We start from the raw sequence: 13,693 nt of genomic DNA, 5'->3' as shown, positions 1-13,693 counted from the left end.
CTCAATTTCATATTTTAAACTTCCAAATGATGTGGAAAAGGACATCTGTGCAGTCCTAAAGTACATTAGACACTTCTTTGCAGCTTGATTAAACTATAGAACTGGTTTCAGCAGAATATGGCAGAATATAAACACTGACTATTTATTCATAAAACACACACATGAATTCATCCATCCATCCATTATCCAACCCGCTATATCCTAACACAGGGTCACGGGGGTCTGCTGGAGCCAATCCCAGCCAACACAGGGATACATTTTTTTAAAATTGTATTACATGGGTCTGCGACTATAAGTAGTATGCCTCACTGTTCCTTGCATACTTCTTTGTATTCCAATATCGCATGTTTGATACCTTAGTAAATACAGTTTGGTTCAAGGTACAGTACCAACTTTAGCTTTTGTATATTTGCTAAGTAAAGCAAGTCCTTTCCAGTAGTATAATTCTTTTTAGGGCAGACTTTGCCATACTTGGCCAATATACATAGAAATATAAACATGAAATAATTTTTTCCATTTTTAATGCCTCATAAATCAAAACGTTTGACTTCTTCAGATGGGCACCTTGTTGCTAAAGAAGAACTATAACAGGAATAATATCTAACAAAATCTGAAAGATCTTATGTGGTTTAGTGTTGAGATATAGAGGGCTAAAGTTTCTCTACAGCATGAATAAAACTTTTTATACAAATTTCAGCAAGCCATAAATAGGCAGATACTTAACTGTGAACCAACTATTTTAAAATTTAATGTCAAGTAATATTAAAGAATAAACCCTGACCATTCCATGCATCTAGCCTTGACAGTTTACAACCTTATTGGACATTGTGATTTATTAGTAGTTTTTTTTTTTCTTTTTATATACTGTATTAGTGCTACATTAACTTTTTAAAGCCTCCATACATTGACACTAACAAAGATACGAACTAAAATTGTGCACACTACTTTTAGGTTACAACATTATTTCCATAAAGTATGAAGAAAATTGGAGGTACTTAACCGGAATGACTGATGTTTCCACGTGGATTGACCCTGTATTGAATGAGCAACGCTCAAGCACTTACCTGAATAACGTTGATTTCGCACAGGAGCCGGTGTGTACGGTATGTTTATATGTAACTGTGTCCGAACATGATAGGACATCATGCACCACAAAAAAACAAGATATACAATTTCGATGTCTGTACTCTTGCCATCCATGTTCTGAACCCTCTTCCTCAAATAATTATTTAGGAAAACTAGACGTCACTTGTACTGGGCACTATCACTTTATTTAAAACAAAAGTAGGTTGAAAATAATTTTAACAGCTCCGTTTGAGGTAGTCAAAATATTCAATGTGTCGATACTATTAAGTAACGTTAGTAACAAAAAAAAAAAAATCAAAAAAGTGAGTGTGAAAAAGAGAGCGATGAAACTAATGAGATGATCATTTTAAGGTAATTCTAAAGGAAAAGCTGATTTTTCTTCTTGAAATTACTCCACCGCACAGTATCCACAGGCCAAATCCATTCCTTCAAGATAAGCCGAGTCTGCACGCAAAGCACGTAAATGCAGAAGAAAAAGCAGAAGACATGAACATTAAAATACTCAATCGCGAGGCTGTCTCGTCTTGTCTCGTTTAAAAACAAATTTTATGGAACAATTTAATAAACTGTTAGGTGTACACAACATTTAAATCACTTAAATCGGCACCACCAGCTATCGAACATGCCGCAGATTATGTTTACTACTGTATATTGAAACTGCTGCCATTTTAAATATGCCACAATATATTTTTGAAAAATAACACTATGTAATACCAAATGTAAACAATCGGCCTCAAACAAAATGCACTGTGTCCTCCTCGATTTACATAACCGGGTACTGTCATTCAAATATGCCCACTTTTGTTCCTACCCTTATTACCACGCATTTATTATACGTAAAAAGGATGTTCTGGGTGCCCTATTTGATATCCTGACATGTACTGTACTAAGCGCCACGTTTCCATTATAAAACATTTAACACAAACACACAAGAAAACAATAGCAGTAAGTCGCAGCTCTGCCAGGCCGCACGGCTGTCAGAAAGGGTTGCATAGACCCTTCGTGGTTCTGCCAATGGCATTTGGGTTACTGAAGCAGAAAATAGTTCAGCTTCGTAAACAACCATTTCTCATTCTAGTCTTCCAACGACATACTGATCAGTAAGCTATAATATTCTTACCCCAAACTGCTGTCTAAATGCAGTCCTTGCACGACACTTTCCTGGAGCTCCCTTTCAGTTTACCCACTCGAGTTTTCTTCCTATCCTCCACGCGAATCATATGCAAAACACAAGATGACGTAATCCCGCGCCCCGCCCTCTTAACGGAGCCTGGGTGATTCCCGAGACAAAGCTTGTTTTATCAGCAGTTCTGAGGATTAAGGTTTCCAGGAGTTAACCGTTGGGCGTTGTGTTTGTAGTTGGATTTGTTTTATCATTATCTTGTGATAAATATTTGCTCAAAGACACACGCAATGAGGCGTTATTAGTGATTTAAACAACTATAAAAAGAAACAATGGTAGTAGGCAGATTACTACGGAGTAGATTACATTGAGTGACTCAGACTATAAAAAGCAAACTCAGCTGCACTACCTATATGAGGTTAATAGTTTTCGCCAGACCTTAAAGCAGCAATATTTCAAATCAAGCTAAATTTATTTTTATTTGTGTTCTGAAACTGACAAATTTTACTTATGCTACTTATTGACGTACAACTTCAGTAAATCATTATCCAGCCAGCTATCATCCAACCCGCTATAGCCTAACACAGGGTCACGGGTTCTGCTGGAGCCAATCCCAGCCAACACAGGGCGCAAGGCAGGAACAAATCCAGGGCCCTTAACCTGCAATTGCTGAGCGCTTTGAGTAGTGAGAAAAGCGCTATATAAATGCAAAGAATTATTATTATTATTAAAACCAGGATCATGATGGAGGCACTTCAACCAGCTCTATGTTTGATGGAGAGACCAAATAAGGACAGCAGCTTCCTCCCTCCTCCTCCTCTCTTCTCAGAACCATCATCCCACCAAGACCAGATAAAGGACCACCACCAGCAACATTGCCCCCACCACTTCTGCCTCTGTGCCAGCCTCCTGCTGTCTGCCAGCATGTAGTTTGAGGCCAGTAAGTGACAGCCACCCATGGCATGTGGTGGATTCTAGACTTTTTCATGCAGTGATGGATTTTTCAAAACTATGAAACGAGTGGTGCATGTAGTGGTTTGGCACAATTAACGGTCTTGACTGGGCACCATCTGTAATCATGACACAATAGTTTGAGGTGGTGTAAGACTGTGTGTGTGTGTTTGTGTTTGTATGTGTGAGTGTGTGTGTGTGTGTACATGCATCACCCGTCTTTTAGATTGTGGCACAGTAGTTGAGCTTTGCAATCCACATTTTGTTGCTGGAGCTAACCCCAATACCTTGCGGTGGCCCACAGACACATGCACGCTGACTTTGCCGGCTATTCAGACCTTTGGTTTTCTTAAGACCTGTGATGATCTCAGGTTTCTGTCTGTTGTTGCCTCTCCCTTCCAGCCTTCACCTCCCAGTCTGCAACCAGTGGAGTGCCCATGCCACCACAGTTCTCCCAACCGACGGCTGATCTGGCACAGAAGCCAACACAAATGCTGTCTGCAGCCAGGAGAGGTGTTGAGTCAAAAGGCTCTGCTTTTTGCGGGAAAGGAACAGGCCCTGTCTGATTCTTTCTGTCTCTCCCTCTCTCTCGCAGCTGCTTCTTCCCCGAGGGCTAGAGGACCTCCCTACCAAAAGAACAGCAGGAAAGGTCCACAGGTTGCCAGGGGCCACACTCTGCAGGACCGTCTGGAGGGTCCTGGACACAGACAGATGGTACTTCATGGCCATGGAGTATCTGGAGTGCCAGCGCTGCAGGAAGAAGGTGGCAGGCTGGTCAGAGGATGTCCTGGAGCAACTTGACCCAACCAGCCGAGGCGAGTTTCCAGCCATCCTCACTTACAGGTCAGATGGGGGTCTCTGACGGCCAGGGCAACTCTGTGCAAGCCATGGGCAGCCCTCATGTCTTTCTCTCTCCCAAACACAGGATATACTGCAACAAGAAGCTCATCGGCAGATGTGTGAGCGCTGGGCACACCAAATCCTGGATGTCAGAGTCCAGAAAGTTCATTTTGGTATGTGCCAAGTTCCTGGCACCGGGCACCCAACCACCCATGACACTCACTCCACCACCACCAATGACACCAGTGCCAGGCACAAAGTGGTTGTTGTCTACCTACATCAGGGCGGTGGCTTCACAACTAGAAGAGACCAAGGCCCAGATCACCTCTATCTTTGGCTCAGTCTTGAAGATAGACTCAACCAAGAAGGAGAGCAAGACTGACATCCTCCCCTCTATTCCCTCCCTCTTTCCAAGCTCACAGTCACTCTGCCTTCCATCTTCCAGGTGACCAAGATACTCACTGGTGCCGCCACCGGCATGGTGGCCTGAGTGACCAACATGGGGAATGAGCATGACCAGAACCTCATTAGCATCCTCACTGCCACTGAGGGCACCAGCCTGCTCTCCATGGCTGCCATGCTGACGCAGCGGTACTGGGATTTGGGCATGTCCACACCTTTGGCCCTTTATGTGGACCAAGATTGCTGTTCCCACAGGGAGCCATCTAAAGTGTTCCTCATGTTCCGCTAGGATCAGCTGGTGGTGTTGCTTGACATGTGGCACCTGGTGCGACACTTTATGATGTGTGTCACCACGGAGAGCCATCCTCTCTGTACAGCCTATTCATGGCATGTCTCTCCTTTTGTATGTTTGAGTTGGACCGGGGAGATGTTGCCTGGTTGCGACAGACCAAGGCTGGCTAGGTGGTGATGGGACCCCAGGGCTCTAACGTTAGAAACATTCCTCTCAAGGAGCTAGGCTGTCACTACTACCACCGCCACACGCGGGGGCTGGAGTAGACTGGCCGGCTCATCGATTAGATGCTGGAGGCCTTCAGGGATGCCAGAGACACCATCAGCATCCCGCTGTTGGACCATGACAAAATACAGGACATCTGGAAGATGCAGAGGCACCACTTCCACTGCATCCAGGACCCAGCCGGCATGCACTTGTACATACTGACCAGGCAGCTGGTCAAAGGGGGGATCACGCTGCCATTGTTCAGGTGTGCGCGGGGCTCAACTTCGTTGCAGTCGTTCATCCTGCACCTGGACCACTTCATACCTGGTAAGGACCTGCAAACCTGTCCTATGTGTCCTGTATTATGTGAGGTATGGGGTAACATTGTATTCTCTTTCTTTCTCTGTCTCACCCTGTCTTTCAGGCATTTCAGCCAGTGAAGCCCATTTTCAGGCCTATCTCCTGGAAGGCCTGGCACAGTGGAACGAGGACCATGCAACACAGGCTGTGGAGGCAGCAGACCATCAACTTGTCTGCTACACTGGCCAACTCCAGCAGCCCCTCAATCAGATGAGCGAAGGTCTGCTTGGCATGAAGGTGATTCAGGATTACACCTGGCCTGTGAAATATACTGACGAAGAGGGCGATCTGGCTCCATCTTGTGCTGGTCTTTTTTTGTCTGTCTATCTGTCCATCCATTCGGTTTGTCCCTCCCACCTTTTAACCATTTCCCTTTTTTCCAGTGGGGAGCTCATCAGCATCCAGTATCTGTTTTCTCAGACTAGTTGGGTGCTGGAGGAAGTAATCGGCAGGGATCGGATGGGACCAAGACCGATGACTACAATGACAGCATCAATGAGGACTTCCAGGAGGAGGTGGTAGAGGGACCATCTTTGGTCTGGAGGAGGATTTTACCCTGTCAACCGCCAAACCCACGTCATCAAATGTTCCAGTCGTACCCTGCCACTGGCACCTCATACTCCAGACCAGCCAACCAGGAGATCTCCCCTGGAAACCAGGCCATTCTCAGGATGTGGCATGAGCCGGTAAGTCTCCCCTATGGAGTAACTGGGGAACCACAATACACCCGTGAAGTATCTGATGAGTACTCCTTTTTCACTCACGTTATATCTCCCTCTCCCCCAACAGGATAGTTTGGGACCAGACAGCACCCCAGGTTATCAGTATGTGGTCAACCTGGCCTGTAGTCTCATGAAGCTGCATCACCACCACTACATGATGCAGTGCCAAGTGGCGGATATCATCTGGGAATAATTGACGGAAGGCGACAGGGTCCCTGTTCAGTTCCCGCCACACCACCAGAAAAGACTGGTGAAGGGGAGGTTCTGGCATAAGTACTCGCACACTAGTGTCACCCCAGGAGTTAAGAGCTTGCAACAGTAGGTGCTCAACCTTTTCGGCAACCTCCTTCCTTTTGGTCAGAGGCGTCAACTGCAGGACTGACTCTGTTCTCTCCCCTTCTGCAGGTGCATTGTTGACCAAGGCGGCCAAGCTGGACAGATGCCTGATGTCAGCTGCCTTGTAGAGGCCGTTTGCATCCAGCTGTCCAGGATTTACCCCAAGGGAACCACCATCTGCAGTGTAAGGGTGAACTGCTGAGCAGCCTTCATGAGGGACTACATATTCATCTGGAAGAAAATCCTCAGCAATTCCTGGCCCAGACCTTTAATCAGCTTTTCTCCCTAAATCAGTGCAGGCTGGCACAGTGGTAGGTACAGACGAGGTGACAGGGTCCACTGTGCCTCTCTTCTCCCCCTCTGATTTCCTTCCTTTGCTTTGTGTCCCCGCAAACAATACGCTCGCACCAGGGACCTGGAACAGATCGTGCTCCTGTAAAGCACCTCGACCCTGGCTTCAGAGCCCAACCCGCCATGCCCATGACCAGCAGGTCCCAATACTCCCAGCTCCCTGTCCCACCAGATCTGTCTGGTCAGGCTACCTGTCAGGCTCTTGGCCCTGCAGAAGTGGCACCGGCCATTGTGGCAGCACTCAGCCACTCCCCTGCCAGCCAACACTGTCGGTCCTCCAACGTCACTGCCACTGCCGGCAGAACCTCCTGTGCCCAACATCACGGCCTGGTGGTACAGGAAAAAAACAGGAGGCAGAGGAGCTGGTGTGCCAGCAAGGGATTCCTCCCAAACAAAGGAAGAAGGTAGAGGTGGTCTTCATCTGTTAGCGCTGTGGCCATCCAAAAACTAAAGAAGTCTGCCACATCCACTTTGAGTGGAATCCCTTTGCTCCATTGTGGCTAACAAAAGTGTACAGGAGTGGCTGGAGGAAAAAAAGGAGAGAGAAACATGGTGGCCCTAGGTGGGGATTCCCATTAAAGGGGCACAATAGGGTGTTTTTTTGTTTTTTTAACTTTGAATCTGCAGATTGGCCAATACTATATACAGTATATATATATACAGTGCATCCGGAAAGTATTCATAGCGCATCACTTTTTCCATATTTTGTTATGTTACAGCCTTATTCCAAAATGGATTAAATTATTTTTTTTCCTCAGAATTCTACACACAACACCCCATAATGACAATGTGAAAAAAGTTTACTTGAGATTTTTGCAAATTTATTAAAAATAAAAAAATTGAGAAAGCACATGTACATAAGTATTCACAGCCTTTGCTATGAAGCTCAAAATTGAGCTCAGGTGCATCCTGTTTCCCCTGATCATCCTTGAGATGTTTCTGCAGCTTAATTGGAGTCCACCTGTGGTAAATTCAGTTCATTGGACATGATTTGGAAAGGCACACACCTGTCTATATAAGGTCCCACAGTTGACAATTCATGTCCGAGCACAAACCAAGCATGAAGTCAAAGGAATTGTCTGTAGACCTCCGAGACAGGATTGTCTCGAGGCACAAATATGGGGAAGGTTACAGAAAAATGTCTGCTGCTTTTAAGGTCCCAATGAGCACAGTGGCCTCCATCATCCGTAAATGGAAGAAGTTCGAAACCACCAGGACTCTTCCTAGAGCTGGCCGGCCATCTAAACTGAGCGATCGGGGGAGAAGGGCCTTAGTCAGGGAGGTGACCAAGAACCCGATGGTCACTCTGTCAGAGCTCCAGAGGTCCTCTGTGTAGAGAGGAGAACCTTCCAGAAGGACAACCATCTCTGCAGCAATCCACCAATCAGGCCTGTATGGTAGAGTGGCCAGACGGAAGCCACTCCTTAGTAAAAGGCACATGGCAGCTCACTTGGGGCCTCATGTATAACGCCGTGCGTAGAACTCACACTATAACCTGGCATAAGCACAAAAGCGGGATTGTGCGTACGCACAGAAAAATCCAGATGCAGGAATCTGTGCGCACGCATACTTTCACATTCTTCCACTACATAAATCCCGATCAGCATGAAAAGTAACGCACGTGCACGCGCCTTCTGTCCCGCCCCAACTCCTCCCAGAATTACGCCTCTTTGAATATGCAAATCAATATAAATGGCCTTCTGTGAAAAGACAATGGGAAAAGCACAGGGGAAAATATAAGAATTTCAGCGAATACCAAGTGGAGGCAAAGGAAAAACGTACTATTTGTTGGTTTAAACAGTGGTATAATCAACAAAAGGAAGCTGATCGAGTGACAGAGTGTCGGAGAAACTTGAAAGATCCAAGTTCACAAAGTCGCACAGTGCCCGAAATAAAAAAGAAATCACATATCAAAGTTGCCGTGAAAAGGCGAGTCGTAGCCCACCGTCTGAGTGTCATATGAGAAAGCTTATTAGGGTACAGACAAAACAAATAGGCACACAGTGGGAAAAAAGCACGAAATGTCAACTTTAATCTCAAAATTTCCACTTTAATCACGTAGTTTATTTTGCCATTAAAGTAGAACATCATAAACTTCATCTTAAAATCGTTTATTTTACTAGTTTCTCAAGTAGCACGTTAAATGCTTTGTTCTGTATTTGATCTTCTATGTGCTCTATGTGTGTGAATAACTACGTGCTGCCGTTCTTTCTCTTTCTCCGACAGGACACAGAGTCCATTACATTCGTAATATTACAGCTCTCTGAATAATTAAAATACTGAGATGTATATGTGATATCATTTTCATGATGATAGGAATGAAAGCATGTTATTAAACATGGGAACACGGTGGCGCAGTGATTGTTCATATCTCACGCAAGAGTCTTGCTGTGCCATGTGTGACCTTCGATGAAATAATTTATTACAGAAGTACTGTCTCTTTCAAACGTACTAACCTCCAATTCCTGTCCTTACTTTTTTTTCTCCAAATACCCAATCGCCACACAATCAGCTCTGTAATAGACGTTAAGCCATCTGTAAGCTTAGAACGCCGATTCTTCAAACTTTTAAGGAACATTGAAATATCTTCGTAGTACATGTTTAATTATTCTATCCGTCTATCCTTCCAGTGTCGCGTCAGCACCAGCAAGAATACAAGGCAATGCAGGAACAATCCCTGAACTAGCTAGCGCTGCGGCACCGTGTCCTCACATGTTTAATTATAAACAATACAGATTATTTAAATGAAGTTAAAGTTTTATCTGTATAATATAATCAGCATATTTTGCTGCATTTCATCTTAAAAATGAATACCGTCATCATATGTAAATACGCGCTTTATAAAGTGGCGCAAGTTGTGCAATATTATAACTGTAGTGCAAGTTTACAGTGAGGTGATTGTACTTATAAGTAAACAGTTCTACAAGGAGCACTTGATGGACTGATTGAGTGCGTTTAGAGTTCTTGGGATGAAACCTTTTCTAAACCGCGAAGTCCGTACTGGGAAGTCTCTATAAAGTGTTTTGCCGTGGCTCAGGCAGCGTCTGCTTCATGCTTTATACCGATATTTCTCTTTCCGATCAGCTGCTGCTGTGATTCCCCACTCAGATACAGTGATATAAATACTCCGAGTGGTGCAGCGAGAGTAATATGGAAAAAGATGATCTGCTGTGGCAACCCTTAACGGGAGCAGCTGAAAGAAGAAGAAGATGCAGTGAGAGTTACAACGCTAAAGCAGTTATGGTATTTGGAATACTATGGCTATTCCCTGGACCATTATATTGCTGCAGGTTAATTACAATCAGATGCATTACACTAATAAACAATATGCATTCAGTGTATTTATAAAGCAGCGTCAGGAATGTGGATCTAAGAAAGAAAGGTGATCACACAGGAACAGTAGCACTGCTTTGACGCTGGGTGCCGCCAGTCTACAAAACCGATCGAAGAAATTGCGTACGCCAAGGTATGAGTTACCGTGGAAATGTGCGTGGCTTTATGCCAAGTTTAGGTTTTATACATCGCGATTTGAGCGTGGAAACAGGAGTACGCAACATTTCTGTGCGTACGCACCGTTTATACATGAGGCCCCTGGAGTTTGCCAAAAGGCACCTGAAGGACTCTCAAACCATGAGAAAGAAAATTCTCTGGTCTGATGAGACAAAGATTGAACTCTTTGGTGTGAATGCCAGGCATCACATTTGGAGGAAACCAGGCACCGCTCATCACCAGGCCAATACCATCCCTACAGTGAAGCATGGTGGTGGCAGAATCATGCTGTGGGGATGTTGTTCGACGGCAGGGACTGGGAGACTATTCAGGATAAAGGGAAAGATGATTGCAGCAATGTACAGAGACATCCTGGATGAAAACCTGCTCCAGAGCGCTCTTGACCTCAGACTGGGGCAACGGTTCATCTTTCAGCAGGACAACGACCCTAAGCACACAGCCAAGATATCAAAGGAGTGGCTTCAGGACAACTCCGTGAATGTCCTTGAGTGGCCCAGCCAGAGCCCAGACTTGAATCCGATTGAACATCTCTGGAGAGATCTTAAAATGGCTGTGCACTGACGCTTCCCATCCAACCTGATGGAGCTTGAGAGGTGCTGCAAAGAGGAATGGGGGAAACTGGCCAAGGAAAGGTGTGCCAAGCTTGTGGCATCATATTCAAAAAGACTTGAGGCTGTAATTGCTGCCAAAGGTGCATCGACAAAGTATTGAGCAAAGGCTGTGAATACTTATGTACATGTGATTTCTCAGTTTTTTTATTTTTAATAAATTTACAAAAACCTTAAGTAAACTTTTTTCACGTTGTCATTATGGGGTGTTGTGTGTAGAATTCTGAGGAAAAAAATGAATTTAATCCATTTTGGAATAAGGTTGCAACATAACAAAATGTGCAAAAAGTGATGCGCTGTGAATACTTTCTGGATGCACTGTATATATATATATATATATATATATATATATATATATATATATATATTATACTGTATATATATATATTTTTTTTTATATCAAGGACTTGTTGTTAAGAATGGGACTTGTTTATGAATGTTTACAAAGAGGCCTGCTTAAGATACTGTATTTTTGCAAACTCTGCAAGTAACTGGCACTTTGTATGTTTATAGGTAGGCCTCCTCCACTCTTTCTGTTTTGATTTTTATTTAAATTTTTTATTAATTCTTTTAATTTTGGTCTTCATCTGTGGGTTATTATCACAGACTGTAAAATAACTTTTGTAAGTAACTGTTAAATTATTTCCTTTTATATTTTCAAACTGTGGATTGCTCTATATAGTTGATGTCATGACTCTGTTTATTGATTGATTGGTTGGTTGATTGTATTGATTGTATGTACATAGTTATTAACAAACCAACCTTTTTTAAGGTCCTTTTTTAATGATCAGATTTTATAAACGTTTCCACTCATTTGATTATTTAATTTTTTTTCAATTGTCCAATCACTTCTTTTTTCAGGCAAATGAAATGGATCAATTTAATTAGACGACTCTCTTTTTCACCAATCAGACAGCTATTAAACTGTTTTCTTAAAGAGTCATGGTATTACCCCAGTAGTATAGGGTACAATGCAGGAACCAGCCCTAGAGAGAAAACAAGTTCAATGCAGGGAGCACCCACTCACACAATGCATAGTAACTCATGCAGGTCCAGTTTACAGTTGTTATTAAACTTATCCAATGGTTCTTTGAAACGTGAAAGGAAATTGGTCTTTGTAGTTATTAGGAAGCAGCAATAACCACTGAAACATTATGCCACCAATGGCCAGCTCAGGGGCTCATCTTTTTAAGTTATCCATCCATTATTAAATTGTGCATCATTGGAATTCACAACAAACACTGGTAGTATTGGGCATAAAGTAGGAGACAACAGTAGATATGGCACCAGGCTATGATACACAAAACACAAATTTATCTTCACATTTATCAGGCCATTTTACAGTTTCTGGTTAAATTAAACAGCTCACCCTTAGGACGTGGCAGCAAAAGTATCCACAGAAAAAACATATAGAAACAAGAGAGAAATTGTGTGCCAACACAACAATGTGGGGTGTCAGTACTAAGCCAGCATACCACCTTTGGTCATTTTAGTTGCTCAGTTTTTATCAGCTATGGTCATTCAGGTCTGTATTCTAGTTGGAATGTTTAATTTCATGTTCAGTTCAGTCTTTGTGTTTTTTTAAGCTACTCACATCATTTAATTTTTTGAGTCAATCAGATCAGTCCATTTTTAAACCATTCCATTTTTTCTGCGGCATTTGTGCAGCGCAACTGCAGAGAGCTTAAACAATTTGACACATGCACATGAAAACGACAAGGTTGAGCTTTCTTGAAGGTTTTTACTGGACATACTTTGCTGCAAACTGAAATATATACACTGCGGTGGGTTGGTACCCTGCCCGGAGTTTGTTTCCTGCCTTGCGCCCTGTGTTGGCTGGGATTGGCTCCAGCAGACCCCCGTGACCCTGTAGTTAGGATATAGTGGGTTGGATGGTTGGTTTTTTGAAATATATACAAAGGAAACATACAGGTATTTACAGATGTACAATCAAAGACAATAAATAAGAAGTAATGATTTACAAAGGAGTACATAGCAGATAGTATACATTAATCAATAAAGCTTTAAGATATAAAACACTTACAAAGCAAGTGATTTCCAGGGTTGGATCATGACAACAGATGCACAAAGACAGAGATTCAAATTGCTGTGTACTACAACTAACCAGACCCAGGGGTGTATATACCTTAAACATACATTTTGGACGTAACCGAAACAAGAGATAAAGGTGGTGCCTACGTGAGACACAAGGGGTGCATTGTATTTAGATGTTCATTATGGGAAACACATGCTTTATATGAGCTTCATGGACATGTATAATGTCACGCTTGGGTCACAGATTTGCAAACAAACATGTCTCTTTTTCAAAAGTTTAAACGTGCTCCTTGGCAAGATGGGGATGACAGTTCCTTCTCACAATTTAAAAGAATGCAAACATATCTTCCTCTTCAAAGGAGTGCGCATCAGGAGCAGGGAAGGTCTGAGAGAGAAAGAGAAGCAAGCAAACAATCAAAAACTGATAGGTGCTGTTCGGACTTTTAAGTCTGCAAAGTACCGTGTGGATCGCGTGATAGATCAGCCGCAAGTAAGCGCAGCAAGCAAGGGTGCAATGTGGTAGTCTTTCAGCATCTTTTTTAACCTGTAGGGGTGCGAACAGCTCCCCAGCTCACATTCCCTCCCTCAGCTCTTTATTCACTTTTTTGTGAATCAAGCGACATTCCAAACCAGGCTCAAGCAAGCGTGACAGGACATCAGCATTAATATGTTCAGAGCCGGGTTGATACCTCACTGTCAAACTGTAAGGTTGCAAACCCAAAAACCATCTCATGAGATGAGAGTTCGTTTCTTTCTGACGGTATAACCACTGAAGTGGAGCGTGATCTGTCACTAATGTGAAATTTCGTCCCCATAAATAATAGCAAAGCGCTTCCACAGCCCATTTTAT

General features: G+C 43.4%; 1 protein-coding gene across 2 annotated transcripts in view; it reads right to left on the bottom strand.

The window, feature by feature from the left end:
• The window catches only part of tmem106ba (transmembrane protein 106Ba), a 44,710-nt gene extending 42,387 nt beyond the window's left edge, over nucleotides 1-2,323 (bottom strand). Inside the window, exon 1 of one of the 2 annotated variants that reach the window (XM_028817155.2) lies at nucleotides 2,207-2,323. The gene's annotated coding sequence lies outside the window, so the exon portion shown is untranslated. Of the gene's footprint in view, nucleotides 1-1,064; nucleotides 1,132-2,206 lie in introns of those variants that run through there. The other variant, XM_028817156.2, reaches the window with a different exon arrangement.
• Between the last annotated feature and the right edge of the window lie 11,370 nt (nucleotides 2,324-13,693).

Source organism: Erpetoichthys calabaricus, chromosome 13, assembly GCF_900747795.2.
Source record: "Erpetoichthys calabaricus chromosome 13, fErpCal1.3, whole genome shotgun sequence".
Classification (NCBI taxonomy): domain Eukaryota; kingdom Metazoa; phylum Chordata; class Cladistia; order Polypteriformes; family Polypteridae; genus Erpetoichthys; species Erpetoichthys calabaricus.
The sequence above is the reverse complement of the archived record's forward strand: the minus strand, read 5'-3'. Positions and strand labels throughout refer to the sequence as shown.